At 28.8% G+C, this 21494-nt stretch overlaps 1 protein-coding gene across 2 annotated transcripts in view; it reads right to left on the bottom strand.

Moving 5' to 3' along the window:
- Positions 1-21494, bottom strand: part of RhoGEF64C (Rho guanine nucleotide exchange factor at 64C) — a 169653-nt gene that overhangs the window by 45379 nt on the left and 102780 nt on the right. For both annotated transcript variants that reach the window (XM_088195518.1, XM_088195519.1), the window contains one exon: positions 9119-9168. The gene's annotated coding sequence lies outside the window, so the exon portion shown is untranslated. The remainder of the gene's footprint in view (positions 1-9118; positions 9169-21494) is intronic.

The following is a 21494-nucleotide window of genomic DNA, read 5'->3' as shown; positions in this document are numbered from 1 at the left end:
CAATTTCATGCTTAATATCTTATTTGGCACCCAACGCGCGAATCAATGGAATTAATGGGATGTTATTTGCTTTTTTTTTTAAGAAACAGTATTTTCCATATTTATAAACAAAACTAAAATAAACAGAAATAAACAATTAATTTAAGGAGTAGTTTCTCCGTTCATACAAAAGGAAGACCAAATCTGTCAAAGCGATTTTTTGTAAAAAAAATTGAATGAGAATCGACTAAAACGTATTGTCTATCAATTGCTATTTTATCATAAGCATATGTATTTAACACTAGTTTGCATGTCCATAACATAATTGCTATATCACGATCTAACTTAGCAATGCTATTTTAAACACACATTGCAAGTAAACACTCTTTCATATCACTCCTAGTTAAAACGACAACATCGCTAATCGATTAAAAAATAGTTTCAAGTCTTATCTCATATATTATTTTTTTCTGTCTTCTGACATTCAGCAAAACAATCTTTAAATCTCACGTGGGTGAATCACCCATCAGTGGTTCATTAGAACAACTTTAAATCTAATCTTTCAGTCGATGTCTCCATAATCAATTTATTGCCAAATTTGTTAGGATATTTCTCGAGTTTTTCCTTGTATTTTGGTCTTGCATTTTCCACTTCTTCCTTGACAATTTTTACTTTTTTAATAAGAAAGTTTGAGATATGTTACGGAGAATACAATATAACTCTTAAAAGTATATTTTATAAACTCTAAATTATTTTATATTAGAGTTATTGCTAATCCCCATAGTTGAATATCGTACATCCAAATTGGCTTAAAAATTGATTTGTATACAAGCAGCTGTCCACTGTCTTTTTGTGGGTTTTTCAAGTAAATCTTTTGTCGAGGTGCATGCCCAAATACTCTGCACCATATAATCGTGGAAATATTGCGTTATTTAATCGGACTGTAAGACATGTTTTCTTTCTGTAAATGGACAGACTTTAGCTCGTTTTTTTTTTATTCTTCAAACACATAGCCATTCTTGTGTTTTAATGAAGCTTTCATGGAGCCATAATAACTGTGTCGTCAACAAAGCTTTTTTAGGTAGTACTTTTTGTAGTTGGCAAGTCTCCTGTATGTGTACAATAAATCGGTACTGACCCTAGTACACCACCCTAAAGTACCACAGATTTTACTGGACAGACAAAGGATTTATCTGCACACTTTGTCGAAAACCTGACTTATATCCAAAAATCGACTAAGCAATATTTCTTCTTTTGTAGATTTTAATTAATCTTGTTTTTAACTTCCTATATTTGTTTAATTATGCCGTGTTTTTGTAGAAAGCCGAATTGCTGATTGAGCTGTTAGATCTCACGTCTACTGGCTTTTTTTACTAATTTTGGAATAAGGATAAGTGGTGCCTTATTCTTGCATTAAAAATGTTTGTATTATTTCTACATTTTTCTTTGTGGTTCTTTAAACACTTTTTCTGTAATTAAATCATGACTAGCAGCTTTGATGATTTTTAATTGTAGAATTAAATTTACTTATTTTTTAGTTAAGTTTATGTGGTGCTTGCAAAAATTACTGCATTTCTTCCTCTTCATTTTTTGTGAAGGATGCTGAATGGATCGAAAACTTTTCTTCGGTGGTCAGAAAATGTGGTGACTTTTTATTTATTATTTCTTGCTATTTTACATTTTCTAGTTTAATGCATTTGTGATATCATTTGTGTTTTTTGTTGTTTTTTTGTATATTTATTTATTTACTTATTTATTAAAATTATTACCATCGTGACCTGACAGGTTAAACCTAATGCGTCACGATAGTCAAAAGTAATAAAAATAATATATAATAAAAATACACATATATACATACATCTACTTTATAATTTATAAAACAGATCCTAGATTATTTTTGATTTGTTATTAAAATAATGCTACAAAAGCCTAACATATACATAGCTGTACAAAAAATAGTATGAAATTGCTATTTTACGTTTTAGAATTTTTGGATTTTTGGCTTACTTATATGGGACCAGGCTTTCCGAGAGGGAGAGGGAAAGGTAGCAAGTTCCCGAGGCCCATTTTCATTGAGGGGCCCAAAAAATCACAGCAAGAATATATTTATAAAAAAAGTAAAAAACAACCTCAAATAATGAATCTGAACTAAACTACAGCTGTTTGCAATGTACTTATTATATATATACTGATGTATTTCAGGTATATATTTTAACTCTTTTTATATATAATATAAAATAAATAAAAGGAGCGAAACATTAAATTCAGAAGCACCCATTTTCTAGGTAGTACTTTCATAATGAACATTATTATCAAAGACAGATTGTAGTTTTTTGTATTAAAATTTGTCTCCGTTTGTATTAAAATTTGTTTGCAAATTATTGTTGATTTTATTTATAGTAGACATGATAGAAAATATTGAACTAATGTAAACTTGTAGTAGTAAATTTAAGTATTTGATTTGAAAATTCAGACTACAATAAATACCTAAGGAAGAAGCAAAGAAATAATGAAAAATCAACAACAACACCATCTAGATTATACAAATTTAATTTTTTTATGTATTGTATTATCGGAAATTTGACAACCAGATTTAATGCAGCAAAATAAATAAATAATACATTCAGTTTCATGTTATTCCTAGAAGAAAAGAAGAAGTATACGAAATATTTTTATTTTATAAATATCATTTAAATAATTGTTTATAGATAGTATGAATACTAGTTCACTATTAATAGTACAATCTTTTAACTAGATCACCAAATGTTCCATAAAAAATAACGATAATAAATAATAATTTTATTAGAACTATTCAGCCGAATAATTGCCGGCGACGGTCAAGGTTGGTAAGAAAGTTGCCCAATAATCGCTGGTCTTCTTGTAGATACCATTACATCCGATACATTCATATTATAATATAATGATCGAAGCGAAATTTAATAACGTCAATTTGTTGCGTTGCCTACCGCAACAACAGCACACCTCTATGTGATATCAAAACTATTTATCTACGTACTTCACTGACATTATCATTTAATTCATCAATATCATTCTAGGACTAACGACTATAAAATTGTAATGATATTATTTATGTGGGTATAAATTAACACTGCCCAGAAATCGAAACTTTTTCATTGTAAATTATTCGTCAGCAATCGTCATGCGGATAAATTTATATGAATATAAAAGATAACGTGCAATGCAAATGTTGTGTTTAAAATCTGACCTAAAAAATAAATTATGTATTGACAGTAAATAGATTGCTTTCATTATTGATTTTTTTAACAGCAATTACGATAGTTTAAATCGTAATTTATGGCATTGATAGGAATGCAATTTTTTTGTAAATGATAATGTAAATACAATATTAATGTAATATATGTATGTTTGAAAAATCTGTCACGAAAATCTTGACTGATTCTGAAGCTGTGATTTCTAACATCACACACGTACAAATTATGAAAATAAAAACGACAGACACGCACGTTGCGTTAATGACAGTGAAATCGCCATTGCTTCCGATCGATTCAAACTCGTGTACAACGATTGCAAAAAAAAACGTACAAGACAAGCACCAAACGAATAGAAACTTCTACACACGACCGCTGAATGTTAATTGCGCGGTGACACTTTTACGGTTAGGCGCACATGCATATAGCCGCAGATGAACCGTAAAATTGGCAAATGATCTTTTCGCGTAATTAGGTGCGAGTTTTAATGTGGATATGTGTAAATTTATAGTGGGTATGTTGTATAGTATGTAGACACTTTGCGGTTGCTTCGTAAGTTAACCCACGCGGGCTACATTCCAGTTGTGTCTAGTTTTAATCGGACGATTAAAGTTAATTGTTAAATTAGAGTACAGTATGCAGGTAAATAATAATATATCACACGTATATATTTGTTAATAAATTTTATGAAAAATATGCCCTTATACAATATAATGTAAATATTAAGATACTAAAGAAAAACTGGAAGTCAATAATTATTGAAAAATGTGTAGTTTATATTCTACAAAATCAATAGTCAATTATGCTTTTTTACGAACTAGAGCTATTATTTTGTTGATTATAGACCATTAATGCCCTAGCTTAATAACAATGTACATACAATAATTAAGAATATTATTTGCTATCTCATAATTACCCTAAAATATAGGTACAAGCGAACAAATCGATTGAGTTAAATATAAATTTTGAATTGTCAGATTCTAGTACATTTTAATGAGTTTCTATCCTTAATTGATGCAGTAATTATTATGTAACTATTCATAGGTAAACTTGAATTACTATTTTATTACGTTTCACTTTTCTTATGAAGGTTTATTGCTAATCAATGCAATTAAATTCTAACATTTTTTATATTATTAAAAACTAGCGAGTTGCATATAATTCGTAAGTGGTAAAAAAAATAGTAATTTAATATTTATTATAAATAATTTACCATAAATAAAAACCAATTTTTTAATTGATTTATATGATTATTTACCTTAAGTATTGCTATACGTGTTGATTTACAATAATAAAAAAATATATATTATACAGATAACATTATGAAAAATCTTAGTTAAATATATATTTCATTTAATGCAATTATATAGACTATTGAATCTAAATTATATATTTTAACAAAAATAAATAATAAGTACTTGTTACTGAGTATTTTTATCGAGTACTTTCAGGTAAATATAGGTGTATAAAATTTATTATTAGTTAAATTCTATTTTTTTTCATAAATAATTATATTTTACAATGTTATAATATTATTACTATTATATTTTTAAGCTTAAAAATAATAAATACGGGTCAACAACGTTCTTAGACAGCAATTAAGCAGTTTTTTCGAAAATTGTTTCTCGAGATTTTCTTTAAAATACTATATTTTTAAATGATTTGGAACTACTGAATTTTAAAAACCATAATTAGTTTTAAATCTGCTTAATTTACAACTGCTTTTAAATCAATAGAGAGAAATGATTAGCATTTAAAAAAATTAAAAATGAACATTTCTAGACAAATTGGATTGATTTTTTTTACGATAAAATAAGTGTGTATATATACAAGCAGGTATTTAAAAATAAAGGGAAATTTTCAATTACCATATAGAAAAATGAAAACTATAAATTTAAAAAAATATGAAAATCAAATTTATACGAATATTTTTAAATGATTTACAAATACTGATTTTTTTTTTAAAAAGTGATGCTTATACTCACAACTGCATTTAAAGAAAATAGTTTAAAAATGTGTATTTTTTATTATCCCTCTAAAACATTGTTTGACAATATAAGTTTTATGACTGACTCTAGGAACTACGATTTATAAAAATTTCGTTGCGACTTCCTAGAGCATTTTTTGCTCAATAAAAAAAATAAAATGCAAGGATCGATTAATTGCATTATCAAGTTTCTTACAATGCTTTGTTTCTTCTTATAAATATTTATTAGTTTTTAATATTTATTTAATCTATATTTAGGTAATTTTTTCATTTATTGAATCAGTAAAAATATTTTCTATATATATACATTGATATATTATATTTTGTAGGAATATGAATACAAATTGTACATAAAAATATATATCTTTACATACGTTCAAATTTCTCAAGGAATCAATAACACTAAGTAAAGAACATTATTCTAATTTGAACTGTCATATAATATCAACTTAATATTCAAGTTAATATTATGTGCCACGTTACTTACTGATTAAATGTTTGTAAGTTGCTAACGACACTAAATAATGACTTCAAATCTAGATTATTATAATAAATAAGCAGAAATTTGTCCATGATTAAGCAATACACCGATTCCAAATGTAGGTAGTGCAGAAAACAAGTAATTTATATGCACATAAGCTTAATATCAACTTAATTTGACAAAACGCAAACAATAAGTAATGACTCTTAATTAAAAATATACAATAAACCGCAGCGAGCTCGAATATCTAAATTAAACAAATATTCAAGAACTCGTTGTAATTTAGTAATCCATCAAGACAAGAATTAAAAAGGCAAAGGAAAAAATACAAAACTTTTAAGACTAAAGAATTGACTGAAATATAATTCAAGAAACGTCAAAAGAAAAATTACATAGAATGGAGTAAATATATTATATTAATCGCTAATACAAAATTCACTTACAATATTTTTCCTAAAAGTCCAGAAAAAATAAAAAAATATCATGTATATATGAATATTAAGAAAATAATTAAAATTGTACGTTGTTATGTATTTTCTCTATATTTTAATTAAGATTTAAATAGCTAAGTTAATACAAACATACTTCATAAACACCCATTACCACGTTGACAAACCACTCTTTACACCTGTTTCCATATTCGACGACGCACTATAATTATGCTTGACGCCTTGCCTTTAAATACCAAAGCAATTATTTACCGGATTTTTTGTCCCTGTGGACTAGACAAAGCCTCAGAGACATAGATTTCACCTGAACGTCCTTGATAAAATCGCAGAACAACGGTATATATATAGCGTCAGTGTTTTATTCTCACTTTTTGTGGGACACAAACGTATCTATCAACGTAACAAAAAAAACACACGCGTGACTCCTGACTACGTGTCTTTATTTGGACAAAAAGATAATTTAACAACAACACAAAAAAACTATTGCATGTAAAATGAATTTTCACCTTTTAAGGTCAGGATGGCGTAAAAGTGTATGAACGTGATATATTATTTAACGACTGCGTGAGCGAGCTTTTCTCTGAGAACATTTGAGTAAATCGATGAAAGCGTTTGAGTGACAATCTTCTTTATTTGGTAATTTTTCCAGTTATATAAATATGTAATTGATGAGATAATTGTATTGAATATTTCCGGAGCATTTCATCCGATTTTATATAACGTGCTCTATTCAAAATCATATTCATCGTTGAACCACTTGTAATTGTGATCAATCTAGCCGTCGATTGTTAACTATCGAACAACACCAGATGCCATACGAGCATTTTTTTTAATTGTCTGCTTTTGCCAGCTGCAAAAAATCGCTGCTAAAAGTTGAACGGCCCCGTCAAAGTGACGACCCCTGACCCCAGGCAACTGTCAAAAGTATTGTATAGCAAAAAATCGTTCTTCGGTAACGTTTTGTAACGATAACTGTTCAGCTCGTTTAGTGGCGTAACTATATAATCACTCTTATTATGGTATACCTGTGCATCATGCGTGCGTGATGGTATCAATTATCTTTATTTGCCGGTGCATTGTATTGTATTTTTTGTGTCATAAATAAGCGTTGAACGTAAATGTATTTTCATTTATATTATATTATATTTACCATTCAAAACATATTATGTATCCTTTTTTATATAAAACTACTAAAAACAATACTTAAAAAAATACCAACATCAATTAACAATTGCAATTATACAATAAGGTAGTAAGTGAACAAAAAATCCGGCAAAAATTGCCTTTGTTTACTATTGCAATTATTTCTAGTTAAAAACATTAACATTAAAAACTAGTTGAAAAATAAATAGTATCAGAATGAACACAAAAAGCTTTTAAAACTAATTTTATTTTTTTTATAAGGAAATAAGATTTTTTAAAGTACAGTGTATTCTCACCAATAATACTCACCCAGGTGAGTATTATTAGTGCTAAATTTGTTTTTTATTAATTTATAAGTGTGGTAAGATAAAAATCTTCATGTTGATTATTAAAGCAACAAAAATGACAAGGAAATCTTCGAAGGTTGGTTCAAAATCAAATGGGTTTCTAAAATAAAAGATTTTTTTACAAGTAAATGTTTCTTAATTAATAGATAATACGCCTTCTCATCACAATGAAAGCATATTTAAAACAAGCTACGATCTTATGGTGGCAAAATGTTTACTGTCTAATATTACAAGTTTAATTTAACCCATGGACCATAATATCATCTGGTCTTCTCAAAACTCTTTCTGAGAAAGATGATGGCTTAATCAATTTCCAGAAAAAAATACGACATTGGTTGCTACATATGGAATGGTACAATTTTTGTAAAAATTAAAGACAGGAACACTTGCTCGATCGTGAATAAGAATTCTTACTAACATGGAAATAGATGTAATGGATTCTGAGGAGACTGAAGCAAGTTATATATCTAATTTATTCAGATTAATGTAAAACTTGAAATGCTTTTAAAATGTCCATCAAGGAATGGTTTGATCGCAATTAAAATTATCCGAGTTTTTAATACTTGAATGATAAGTATATCATTTCTATTGTCACTCAAACAGAAGAGGAAGTGATAGAAATACAAGTAAAGAAGATACTAACCATCACATTCGTCACCTGAAAGCACTGATTTCTGTTGAAATATTAGCCCTAAATTATTAAAAATATCTAGTCACAATTAATACCTGATAATTAGTCGTTTTTTCTTTACTGCTCAGTGTTGCCATATTATGAATTTCCAGTTTAGGTCAAAAGCAATAAAATCGTGCATTTATCAAGCGTTTATATTAATACTTTTTATATCAATATTACGAGTAAGAATCGAATGAAGAACAATAGAAGAGCGCAAAAAACAATTATCTTTTCTCAGAATTCAAAAATCCACGTCAAAAGCACTGAAATCGCACAGTCGCCGTCGCAGTAGAAACGCTCGTTACCGAGGGTTTCCCACTGCGACGGCTCCGACACGATCTTTTTGCTTTTGACGTGAATTTTTGACTTCTGAAAAATGTAAATTGTTTTTTCGCTTTTTTTGTGATTATACCAATAAACACAAATTATGTAAATAATTTTATACTTATTTAAAAAAATTTTAAATTCTAAATATTAATGTATTTTAATTTAATTTGAAAAATATTTATACTTATGGTTCACTACTTTTTTTTATAATATATGTATTATTATTTACATATATTTATCTGAATTTTAATTATTAATATTTGCCAATTATAATTTTTATAATAAATTATAATCGTTCAACTTTTAATATATAATAATAATTTTAGCGCACCTTAATTGAATAAGCTTTTAATATAATATATATTTTAATCAATCGGTGAATGTCTAGGTCTAGAATAAATGCGGAAACACTACCTTAATGAATAATTAATAAGCGATTAATCTTAATCAATAAATAATTAATGATACTATCTAGTTTAATAAAAAAAAAATATTTATTTACCTTATTAGTTGCGAGTTTGTATTAGCGTCATCCAGCTTAGTAATCTGAAACTAAAAATTAAATTATATAATTATAAGCTTTAAAATCTAATTATATTATATGTATATAATTTATTTTATATTATTTTAAAAAAATACAATTAATCTGTTAATTAAATTAAACGTCCCGCGTGATTAACGATTATTTATTATTTTCACTACATGTTGATATATTTTTATTTATATGTATATAAAATGTACTTAGTTACATTTTTATATAAACCGCAATACCGGTATAGAATCGTGATTTCTATAATGAAATTATCCATCGAGCCAATACCACATCCTGAACCGGTTCCGATTGGTACTTTACCGATCAGTTTCGAACCGATTAATCAACGTGATTTGCGCTAATTTATAACCGATCCATCTAATTAATAGGTAAAATGAACCGTGAAAAAGTTGGACGAATCGAATGCATAATTTCAAATAAACGACCATTGGATAGTTAACCACGTAGGAATTAATTGTATAATATAGTTTTAATGATTTAACCTACGCTGTATTGACATTTGCGAATTGCAATAGATGCATAGGTTAACGTGTAAATTCAAGGTAATATATTGCATGTATAAAATGAATGGCAACCTTGCTATTTTAATAATTTAATTTATCGAATAGTATACATATAAATGAGTTTTATATCAACACAAACCATAGTTTAATTTAAAAAAATTTACTGTATATTTTAAAGACAATGTAAAAATTTTCGGATATACTTTAACGTCTTAAATAAACAGCTTAATTTAATATATTACCACTAAACGAAACGTCAGCTGATAATCATTACCAAAGCTTTATTTTCAAAGAAGGCCTTATTATAAAACTCGTTTTAAATCTGAAACGACAATATTCTGACCTCGCTTTCAATTAAACATGCATCTCTTTATAAACCACTTTATACAGTAATTAAAATGCACTTCTTAATTAACAATGCTTAATATATTTTTCATAAACCCAATCGCTTTTTTATTTATATTTTTTAAATCACAATTTATCAATCTGATCTGTGACACTTACTTACTGTTTTCTCGTAAAAAGCAGTAGCCAGTAATCTCTAAGTTTACTCCTTCTACGACTATAATTATAGATAAGACTATTATATTAATTAACAAGGTTAATCTTTTAATGAAATCCGTAATTCTATCGGTAATAGACACTTGAAAAAAATCCGTTTATTTTTACTATTTATATTGAAATATACGCATATGTAAATTTGGTTCTGTCTTACTATTTTTACACCGTAATACCAGCACTACACTCTCTGGAAGTTGTCCGAATCGAAGTTACAACTGAAGTCGGCCGAGGCCTACGACTTCGAGTAAGCGACCACACTGTCGCAAATTTTATAAGCCGTCCGGACGGAGGCTTCTGTCACGTACAGCCGGCATATTTGCGCGTGATCGAAAAATGTGCCATATAATTGCAATTTTTAAATTGTCAAATTATTAAAATTACGCTACTGATAATTATAAAAGTTTGTGTGAGCACTCACCAATACAATACCAGTGAAAACTTTTCGGTCGTACATATTAAATTAACGCAAAATCTTTGTCGGCTTTTGCAAAATGCCATAAGGCATAAAAATGATACTTCAGAATATGAACACCACATCTGTGACTATCCTAGAATCTGATTCTTAATAAGAATTCGTTATGGTGTGACATTTATATTAACCGATCTAATAAAATACATAAGGATATTCAAAACAATTTTTTTTAACAAAATCAAGTACCACTAATTATTTTTCAATTATTTAATTTTATATGAAAAAAAAATATAATAATGATATCTGTCAGAAGAATATACCATCAAAAATATAATTAATCCCTTTTGGTGCCCTAAAATATTCAAAGATGTCAGTAAAAGTATGTTGAAGTCTCCGATAAGCATGTGGTATTGTAACTTGACCACGTGACTACGACGCAGCGCTCGACATGCGTGTTGACCATAGGACACCTACGCGCATACTGAAATTGAACCGAGTTACTCGTTCTATCTCAGTTTGCGAAACACCATATCTCTTTTTTTGTCGTCACTTAAAGGGGAAGTATCTCACCGCTCGCGCTCGTAAAAGCAGCTCCGACTTCGGTCCCTTTGACTCCGGTCCTTTTACCGACAATGTTCGGAAGCGCTCGAAGCTAGCCAAGTCGACTGAATTACCCCCACTTTACCTCCCGTTCTCGGTAACCTCGGACAACTTCCGAGAGATTTTAGAGCGGGCAGAACCGAACTCGACCGAAGTAACCCACTATATTCTCCGTCCTTGGCCAACCTTGGCCAACTTCCAGAGAGTGTAATGCAGGCATAATGATTACATACTGTTCAATCGTGATTTTATATGTTTATTTAAAAATGTCTACAACTTTTCAGTACTTTTTATAATTAATTTAATGTTATCTTGAATAATAATGTTTATCAATAGATCAAACTAGGAAGTGCAATGTTTAATGGATATATAAAATAATAATTTTGAGACTTTTTTTAATAATTTAAAATCTACAATTATACTTTTCAACCCATTAATTGTAAATTATGGATAATCAAATTAAATCTAAAATATTAATGATAATAATTATATTATTAAACATTCCCGTTCCTCTTCCATACTAAGCGCTTCAACATTATCACCAATGTTGTTTTATGACGTGTAATTGTACTACCTCTATTGTAGGTCCCATTGTGCTTGCAGATAAACAGATAATACGGTCAAACAAAGATGTTCAAGTGGGCAAGTTGCAATATACGCAAATTGCATATCGCACCGAAGCTTTACAGTATATGCAAAGCTCTTAAAGCTGTGTATGTGCACCGAAAGCGCGTTTTAAACAAAGGGCCCCTCACGTGCACCACTTGGACACCGTTTTCGTGTGTATGTATACTGAGAACATAACATTATTTGCAGAGTTCACCCATTTAAATAATGATATCGATATTATCGTCGGTAGTGTGATTAAATTTTCTGTCGCAAATTTAATCTCACCAACGATAGTGCAAGCTTCGAAATATTAATTTAGTATAATACTTGATTTCTATATATAAAGGGTGTCTCAAAATTAACGCGATCAGGAAATGTCTGATGTAGTAACTGAATTGCTTCACGGGCTTATTGCATGTGGCACCATCTTGTTGAAACCACATCAATATCATCCAATTTTGGCAGAAAGAACTGTGTTATCATGTCGCGATATCGAGCACTAATAAGTCACTGCTTGACTAGCCACATTTTCAAAAAAGTATGGTCCAATGATGCCTCCAGGCCAAAATCCGCACCAAACAGTGCATTACTTTTTAACAAACTAATGTGGGTTATGCTATATATATATATATATATATATATATATATATATATATATATATATATATATATATATATATATATATATATATATATATATATATATATATATATATATATATATATATATATATATATATATATATATATATATATATATATATATATATATATATATATATATACATATATACTAAAAAATACTTTGGAAATATCGGGTGAGATCCTGATAACCTATTCATCAATTTAAATATAGCCATTAAAGACTTTAGCACATCTTGCTTTAGATGTATCACATAAATTAAAATCTTATCAGCTCCAAGTTCTTAACTTGTAAATTTATAATAATTGATATATATTTTTTTTAAACTATTTTATATTTTCATTATTTATCCGAATTCTCTTATTACTTTATTTTAAAATTTTTTTATAAATCTAAATATCATTATTAACCATTATCTTGGTTTTAATTATATAATTATTGAGTTTTACATATTTTAAAATTTACATAAGATTTTATTTATTGCACTTTTCTGTAGATAAAATATATGTTATTTACGACAAAAATGTGTTAAACAACATAATAAACATATTTTTTCCATAAATTACTTACGCCATTCAGTTTTATAGGTTCGCTCATGTTTTTTTATTATCAGTAATTACTTCGGGAGGAGAAAAAATGGTATAATGTTTCATGTTTAGGTAGCATATTACTGTTTGTCAATACAATAAATCTTATTCAAAAAATATTTATGATAATGTTTCTATTTATATTTATAGTAGAATATGTCTTATTAAATTAGATAGATAAGAACTTAATATAGAACTAATAAATTTCAGAGTAATTACAGTTTTTCTGTTCAAATATAGAGCAAAAATAGACATAACCTTTAAATAAATTTTTAATCTGCAAAATACTGCTATTTAAAACAGTAGTGCACTGAAAAGTAACAAAATACTTAAATTGTGATCTAACATTAAAATTATTTGCATTATTCTATTTATATTTATTAACAGTTAGCTATATTTTTTTTTCAATCTTTATGAATGTTTAGCTTTAATACAAAAACATGAACTAAAAATAAATAAGTGATCTAAGAACATTACTGATTATGTTAATTAAAAATCAACACTACTAACATACTGTGTATCCACTATAAAAAACAGACACAAACACACCAGACACGCGACATCGAATGACTGATGTGTGAATGGACCGCATTAGATGGCAAACACGCGTTCGTAATACGCGCTTCTATGTCGCGTGTCTAAAACGTTGAAACACTCCCATTGACGAGTGTCAAACGCTAAAGCTTAAAAAATAACACACATTCATACACACGTGGGACTGGTTAAAAAGTTTCCGAACTCTTACTAGTGTACAACTGATCTAACATAGATTGATGCAACTGTCTATTAAACAAAGAATAGAGGAAAACGACAAAATACAATATAAGGCAAATTGATTATATTCATAGTTAATTTTTTTAGAATTACCGCGATATTTTTAAAGCACAGAAACTTTATGAACGACCCATGTACTTTGTATGTAAATACATAGATGAAATCTTTCATATGACCGCTTCGTGCGCAGAGATCGAAGTTTTGTTTCGTCGATAAATGATATGCGGCCTGTATGTCATCTGTCACGGCCACGGCTCGGACCCCCGCTGTGGATTTTCGTTTTGTAAATATTTTTCATTGTGAGGGCACATGCAGATCGATCGATCTATAAGGTGAGTAGACGCTTAGGTACGAATTCGTGAGGTCAAAGCCGCAGAAAATTGAAAGGGACCTTGAAAAGAGCGCCGACACTCAGATTTATCACATATAGATTATTGTGATATTATCATATTGTTTTATAAATGGTGAAAAGTAATGTTCTAATTTATTGCATATTGTTAAAGCTTAGGAAAGCTGTAGCATTGGTTCATGTTTTTATGTGATATGTAGCCATGCTTTGAAAAAAGAAGGTTGATGCTATTACTTAACTTAATGGTGGAATATGTATTAATATTTCAAAGTAAAAGTGTATTGTTTCATCTTCTTTGTGAAAACACCCTACGCAACTCGAGACGACGTAACTCGATAATTTTGCTATACGTTGTCTCGCGTTACACATCACATAATGATATAGTGTTTCTGGAGTGCTCTCGCGGGCGTTGCCCAACTAAAAGAGCCTCTAACCAACCGTGAAATTAAGTCAATTTTTTATAAGACGTTAAGAAACTTTAATCTCTATCCATAGTGTCTGTTCATTTTAAAAAATGGCCGCGTCTTTTGTGATGAAGACTTGCATCGCTAATCGATTCGCGATTTCGAAACCGCGTCTCGTTTGCACGCGGCTTACAGGTCAATTAGGGAAATTTCGGCGCAGACAACACAATAGTCTCAGATGGTACGCCATGAATAATTCAGGGTATTCACCAAAATCCCTAGAAGTGAAAAAAGTGAAAGCTAGGGGATTTGCGACATTTTTCACGTAACGCACCTGTTGAGCGATTATCGCACCTGTGGAACGCGCACGAACTTTAAAAGACGAATGTCTTGAGTACTATTTATTGACTGATTCACCATTTTTTTATTATTAAATAGACTATAAAATGTATTTATCGCGTACTTTAATCCATAATGAAAGTATAATTCGGTCTTTCTTTAATTAAATATAAAAAAACAGCATTTTCTATAGTTCTTAATAGCAAAAACTTTCTTTTTTTTATAGTAGACATCCCCATATTTATACATGATTACAAATTATACAATATTAGATTAAACTGAAATGTCAACTCTATAAAAGGTTAGCCTTAAATATACATCTTCAGACACAATAAAATGTCATTCGAAAGTAGTATTAAGAAATTATGTTGTATATTATATAAATAATCGGTTTATATTATTATATAGATATGTCTAAAAAGACACAATGTGTCTACAAACCAGTTTAAATTTATGATCATCTTAATTGACACTTAACGGTTATCTTCAATTATAGAAAGTAGTTTAATTAAATCTGTAACTTTTTAGATTTGATATTTTTATAGATCAATGCGATTTTTATTTCTTTAATTGTGTCATGTCATTTGATATAGAAATGAAATGGACATTACCAAATATTTTTTTATATATAAAAATGATTAAATTTTCTAATAATAATAACATTTATCAAAGTATTTAAACAGTATTATCATTTTAAAATTTGGAAATATGCTATATCGGATATATGATATAATGATATATAATGTAATATCAAGTATCATACCTTCTTATACATCAACAAAGATTACATATATATATATATATATATATATATATATATATATATATATATATATATATATATATATATATATATATATATATATATATATATATATATATATATATATATATATATATATATATATATATATATATATATATATATATATATATATATATATATATATATATATATATATATATATATATATATATATATATATATATATATATATATATATATATATCAGGGGAATATTGAAAACATTTGAAGAAGAATAGTTTAATATATATACATATATTGCTAAAAATTCTAATTAATGTTAATGATTTCTCTATATTTTACATTTTACGAGAAAGTTAATAATACTATTAAATATTTTAAAAATAATATAAATTGCTAAATAAAATAAGATACATATATTAATTTACATTTATATCAATTTGCTACTAAATTTATTATATAAAAATCTAAATATCTAAATTTATATATTACATTAAAATAGTTTTATAATACATAATGCATTTGACATTGAGATTGTCAGACTAGTTCGATGTTTAATTATTAAAATACTTAAACATAGTTTAATTGAAGTTTTATAAGTTTTGTACATTACACTCTTAGTGAGACAATTGTCACTAAAATGTTCTATTATGCATAAATTTAGTTGCTCTTAAAAAAACATTATTTTCATGCATGAGATATGTGAAATACTGCTGATTTTGACATAATTAAAAATAATATACTACTTACAAATAATCATATTAACCTTATTTATTCAAAATTAAATCCTTAAAAATAAATTATAATTATCTTTTATTGATAATAAGTTGTATATTTATTTCATTATTAATTTTTCATAAATTTCTGAATAAAAATCTAAGCAATTTTTTCTCTCCCTTACTTAATTATTAGACAGTTTACTGGTGAAAATGTATTTGGACTTTACTAGTGAGAATATAACTTCATTGAAAAATACACATTCACTGTAACGTGTAAATGTTTATATATATTACTACATATGTAAAAGTTGAACTCTTTTTTTTACTAGTAAAAATATATATCTACCAGAGAAAATGTATTCTATGATTTCACTGAAATGATATATTTTAACAAATATTTTCGGGATAGATTCAAGATTTTCTTTGAGGGATAACCCGATAATTTCTGGTTTAGAATCAAGGACGTCATTTCAGCTTTTTCCAAGAGGGGAGGGAGCAAAAGTTCACCAGTCAGTGGTCATTCTTTTATATTTTAATTTCATTAAGATTCACGGTATTTTATTGAATAATATTCATTTTTCAGGCAAAAAATTCAAGAGGATCAAATGCCCCCTCCTGCTCTTTCCAAATGATCGTTCTACCGAAAGGGCGGAAAACAAAAATAATCTACTAAAGGGGCTATAGGTCACTCCTCAGACACTTGCTTAGAGAACATCCACTCTGGAGTTCAAGGCATCAAAACTCCAAGAACTAAAAAAACCCCAGTTGGTTCTACCTGCTTCTTATGATCGAGCATAGGTCCTTATCCACCAGCTCATTAGTAACACATAGCTTCAATATCCTGTAGGCTTTGCATAGTCAGTTTTGCGCTAACGAAGTGTTACACCACGACGATCGACGTCTACAACTGTATTCCCGGTCACGACTAGTATTGATAGTCTCTCAGAATCACTATCATGTTAGACAGAAGATGGACTAAATATAAGTCCTTTAAGAGCTTTTAAGCTTGATCACACTAAGTTCGTACGAATTTTAACTGAGGGGTGGCCAACCTAATTTCAGACCATCGAATATCGCAAAAGCCGCTGCTTCTCTCTTCGCATCCTCTGGTTCGCATTTAGCTTGACGTCCGGAATTCGAATTTAAACCCGCTTTAGAAACGCCTGGAGCCTACGGAGCTTTACTAACATAAACAAACTGTACATGACGAACTTAATTGTTTGTGGAAAATAATCAAAAATAACACAATATGTTATAAACAACAAATATAAACACCCCTGCTACAAAATTCAGAACAAAATATAGCAATAAATATTAATTCTATTAATATTTTAACATATGCTTTTTCCGTCGTCAAGTAACCGATACACTTATTTTTTATATTAAATTTTAATAGATTTAAAAGTTTATTTATCTAAAAAAATTCTTAAGAAAATCTCGAGTAGAAGTAGTAGCTCCATTTTGCGATCCACATCACAGCAATTGAAGCTCATCTATGTCAATCTTATAGTTATAATGGGACTGAAAAGTGTCACGAGCTGCAATGAATTTGTCCGTCCAGCTAGGCGACGGCGACGGTCAATCCGCTGCCGGATACCAATATCACCATCTAAGTCTAAATGGGGAGTGCCCTGATGCCCAGAACCGGTCCGGACGATGGGCAGCAGCCATGTGACGGACCAACACAGAACCATAATTACCGGGGCAAGGCCGACACTGTTACCGTTCCCCCTAATGGGCGCAATTAAGCCGTAAAGAAACAATGACACCGAATTTCTAACCGGCTCGTGCCACGAACGATTCGTTTCCAAGGACTGTTAAAAATCGACTACAATGACCACAGATGAAAGTCTAAAGAGCCATATTTTAAAGATAGAGATTCGTATATGTACCGATGTACCCCGTGGTGCGAGTAATTGGACCGGTGTGGGTTGAAATCGAAACTATTGATTGATGCTTTCGTGCAAGAAAAAACGCAAGTACCGAACTCAACCTTTCACGTGCGACTTTCATAAAAATTATGTTTCTTATTTACAATCACCTTTCTATCAATATATATATATTTCAAATTACACGTGATACATATTATGCGTTGAATTTAAATGACTAAATAACTATATAATATGTGAAGAATCAAACCTTTGCAAAACAAATTTGCAAACATTGCAATAAATACTCAAATGGCTTGGTATAAAATTAAGTCACGTTCTAAGCACCATTACGTGTGATAAAATGTCGATAATATCTCTGGTGCATTGCGATTGAAACATTATAAATTATGTACCCGGGCTACTTATAAATGCCCTACTTTCTTGGGCTTATTAAACAAATAGTTTACAACATCTATTTCCCGTTTATTTTTTTTATAATGTTACGATAAATGTTTTATATGTAATAATAAAAAATATATAAGATTAAGTAAACATGAACAAACTGCTCATATATTGACGCGTGAGTGCAATTTTGTTGTATTTTATAAAATCAGACATATAATTTTATTAAACTTGTTATTTTTAATTAGTTCATAGTGAAATAACATATTTTACAGTACAACTTTTAGTACAAATAAATGTTTTTTTATGAGAGATTTTTATAGCATATGTATCAGAATTAGGCATTCTGGTTTCTCGACGTTTTTCATTTATCAAGAAATGAGAATTACCGAAAAAAAATTATAAATAAAAAATATATGTAATATATAGTATGTGATTTTAATAATATAGAATATTATTGAAGATATTTATATATTATTGATAAACAGAAAATTATCGATGAAAAGAACAAATTTTAATATGATAATGATTTGTTATAATGGACACGAATAATCAAAGGACCATAACCGATGGATTACAGAGCATCAAGTTAAGCAGGAATTCCGGGCTTCCGTATTTATACCTGAATCGTATTTTTATTTCTAACAAACCCAAGAAAAGTTTGACACAGATAAATATGATTCGCAACATAATATAATATATAAAAATAAAAAATATATTACTTATTAGCTGCGTTGACAGCTAGATTGTAATAGGAATAAAATATTTCTAATAAGATAAAGATAAAAAAACCTCTTTATATTATTTCAAAAAACAAGTTACAAATTCGCCAACAGGAAATTTTAATAGCGTAAGTTTTTGAAGCCCCATACATTTTTGCAATCTGCCTTTTCTTGCGCAAAACACGGACCGAGCCCTTCTATGCAGCGGTTGAAAAACATTTAATAATATTTGTACTTATTTCATTTTATTAAAAAGAGCTCGTTTTTGCATATTTTTTGAAAAGAAATACTAACCAAAATCATGGAAACATCGTCTATAGATTTTCACGCACATTAAAACAAAAAAATATTAAAGCAATTGGTGTAAAACTTTTTCACTCATATCTAACTTCAAACGTAATATACTGATTTGAGTGTTTTCTATACATAATAATACTACGTTTACTAGTCATTTAGTGAAAATTAAACTTTTTTTAAGTTTGCCTCTATATAAAATATAATCACTGTGAAAAGACTATTTCTATTTCATACACAATAATCATAAACTATTGTCATTTTATAAGACTTAATAGCTTATTAAGAATTTCTAAATATTTTTATTCAATTAAAGAATGCATCTCTTACATTCGTGTATAAAAGTATAAATATTAGGAACACGAATAAATGCGTAATCAAACTGAACATAATAATACCCAAAAAGTTTTAATAATATGATACAAACATTACTGAACATTTTGAAAACTATTTAACTTTTGTTTTATGTACTACTTACTTGTCGATAGTACGATTATGTGTCCGAATGTTACAAAATGTTGTGTCAGTGATTGCAAAAAAGCATAAATGTGTATAGCTTGCCTAACTTAGATCTGGTTTAAATTTAAATAAATATAAATTAAGCGTGCGCATTTTTTTGAAAGCTTAAGAACTATTTTAAACGATCATATATTATTCATATAGCTGTTTATGTTAATCATACTAGTTTGATTTCCACGATTTAGAATGACTTTTTTATAGTATAAATTCGGCCAAAACCGCAAAAAACTTACATTAAAATTAAATTTTGACCCCACTAAAATTAGCGAAAGCTGCTGCGGAAACACAAAAAAATAGATAAATTGCTATCTTAAGGCATTCTAATTAAATATATTAATAAACGTCGTCTAAAACAATGATTTCCGCTTACTAATCAAAATTCTAGGTGTTTTATGACCACAAACTTGTACCTACTATTAAAGATTCGAAAAAAATGCCAATACCAGTTCATTAAGCCAGATTGATTATGCGAGCCTTTTGAGTGTGCGCATATATTTTAGAAGAAGAACCTGTTCTTTCGCGAAGGTCTCCAATCACTCTCACTCGAGAGAGAGAAAACTGTCTCCACCGTTTTGCCGAGATCAAGACGAAACAAAATCGCACATATAGGTTTGTGGGTCGAGCAAATAGTAGTTATTCATCACTTCTATTGGCCTTTCACTCTTTCTTCGGGACCCGAGAGGTATTCGATGCACCACCTTCGCTATCGTTTCACCTGCGACTAGTTTACACACCGGAGGTACGAGATTTGCATGCCCAACGCATAATTGCCAAGATCTGAGTTTTCCAGAGTTTTCACCGTAATTGCCTCAGCACCGTTGCACACATACGGAGACGCGTAAATCTCAAGTTTCTAAAAGGAAGATGTACGTGGGTCGAATAGGATTTCTTCGTAATCGATAGCTTTACCCACATCATCAAGAAATCAAGCTAGACTGGATCATAAATACAGTCATAGATCAACAATAATATTAGAAAATAAAATTTGATTTGATAAGGGTACTTAAAAAAATCTGCGTGTTTTTAAAAAAATCACATCTCAATCAAATGCGGTTAGTTTGTTGTGCATTTATCAAACGGATGCGTTCAAGATCACCCTGCTGCACTTTCATCCTAAGCCTCAGCGTTTTATTATCAACAATAAAACGGAGAAATAAAAAACTCTTTTCGAAAGCCTACGTCCGATGTAAATTTTTAATTTCACTTTCTTTCTAACGACCGCAGAGAGTGCACGTGGTTGGTTCGAAAGCA

Source organism: Plectrocnemia conspersa, unplaced genomic scaffold (genome assembly GCF_051122295.1).
Source record: "Plectrocnemia conspersa isolate PC_06_02 unplaced genomic scaffold, ASM5112229v1 ptg000010l, whole genome shotgun sequence".
NCBI classification, from domain to species: domain Eukaryota; kingdom Metazoa; phylum Arthropoda; class Insecta; order Trichoptera; family Polycentropodidae; genus Plectrocnemia; species Plectrocnemia conspersa.
The sequence above is the reverse complement of the archived record's forward strand: the minus strand, read 5'-3'. Positions and strand labels throughout refer to the sequence as shown.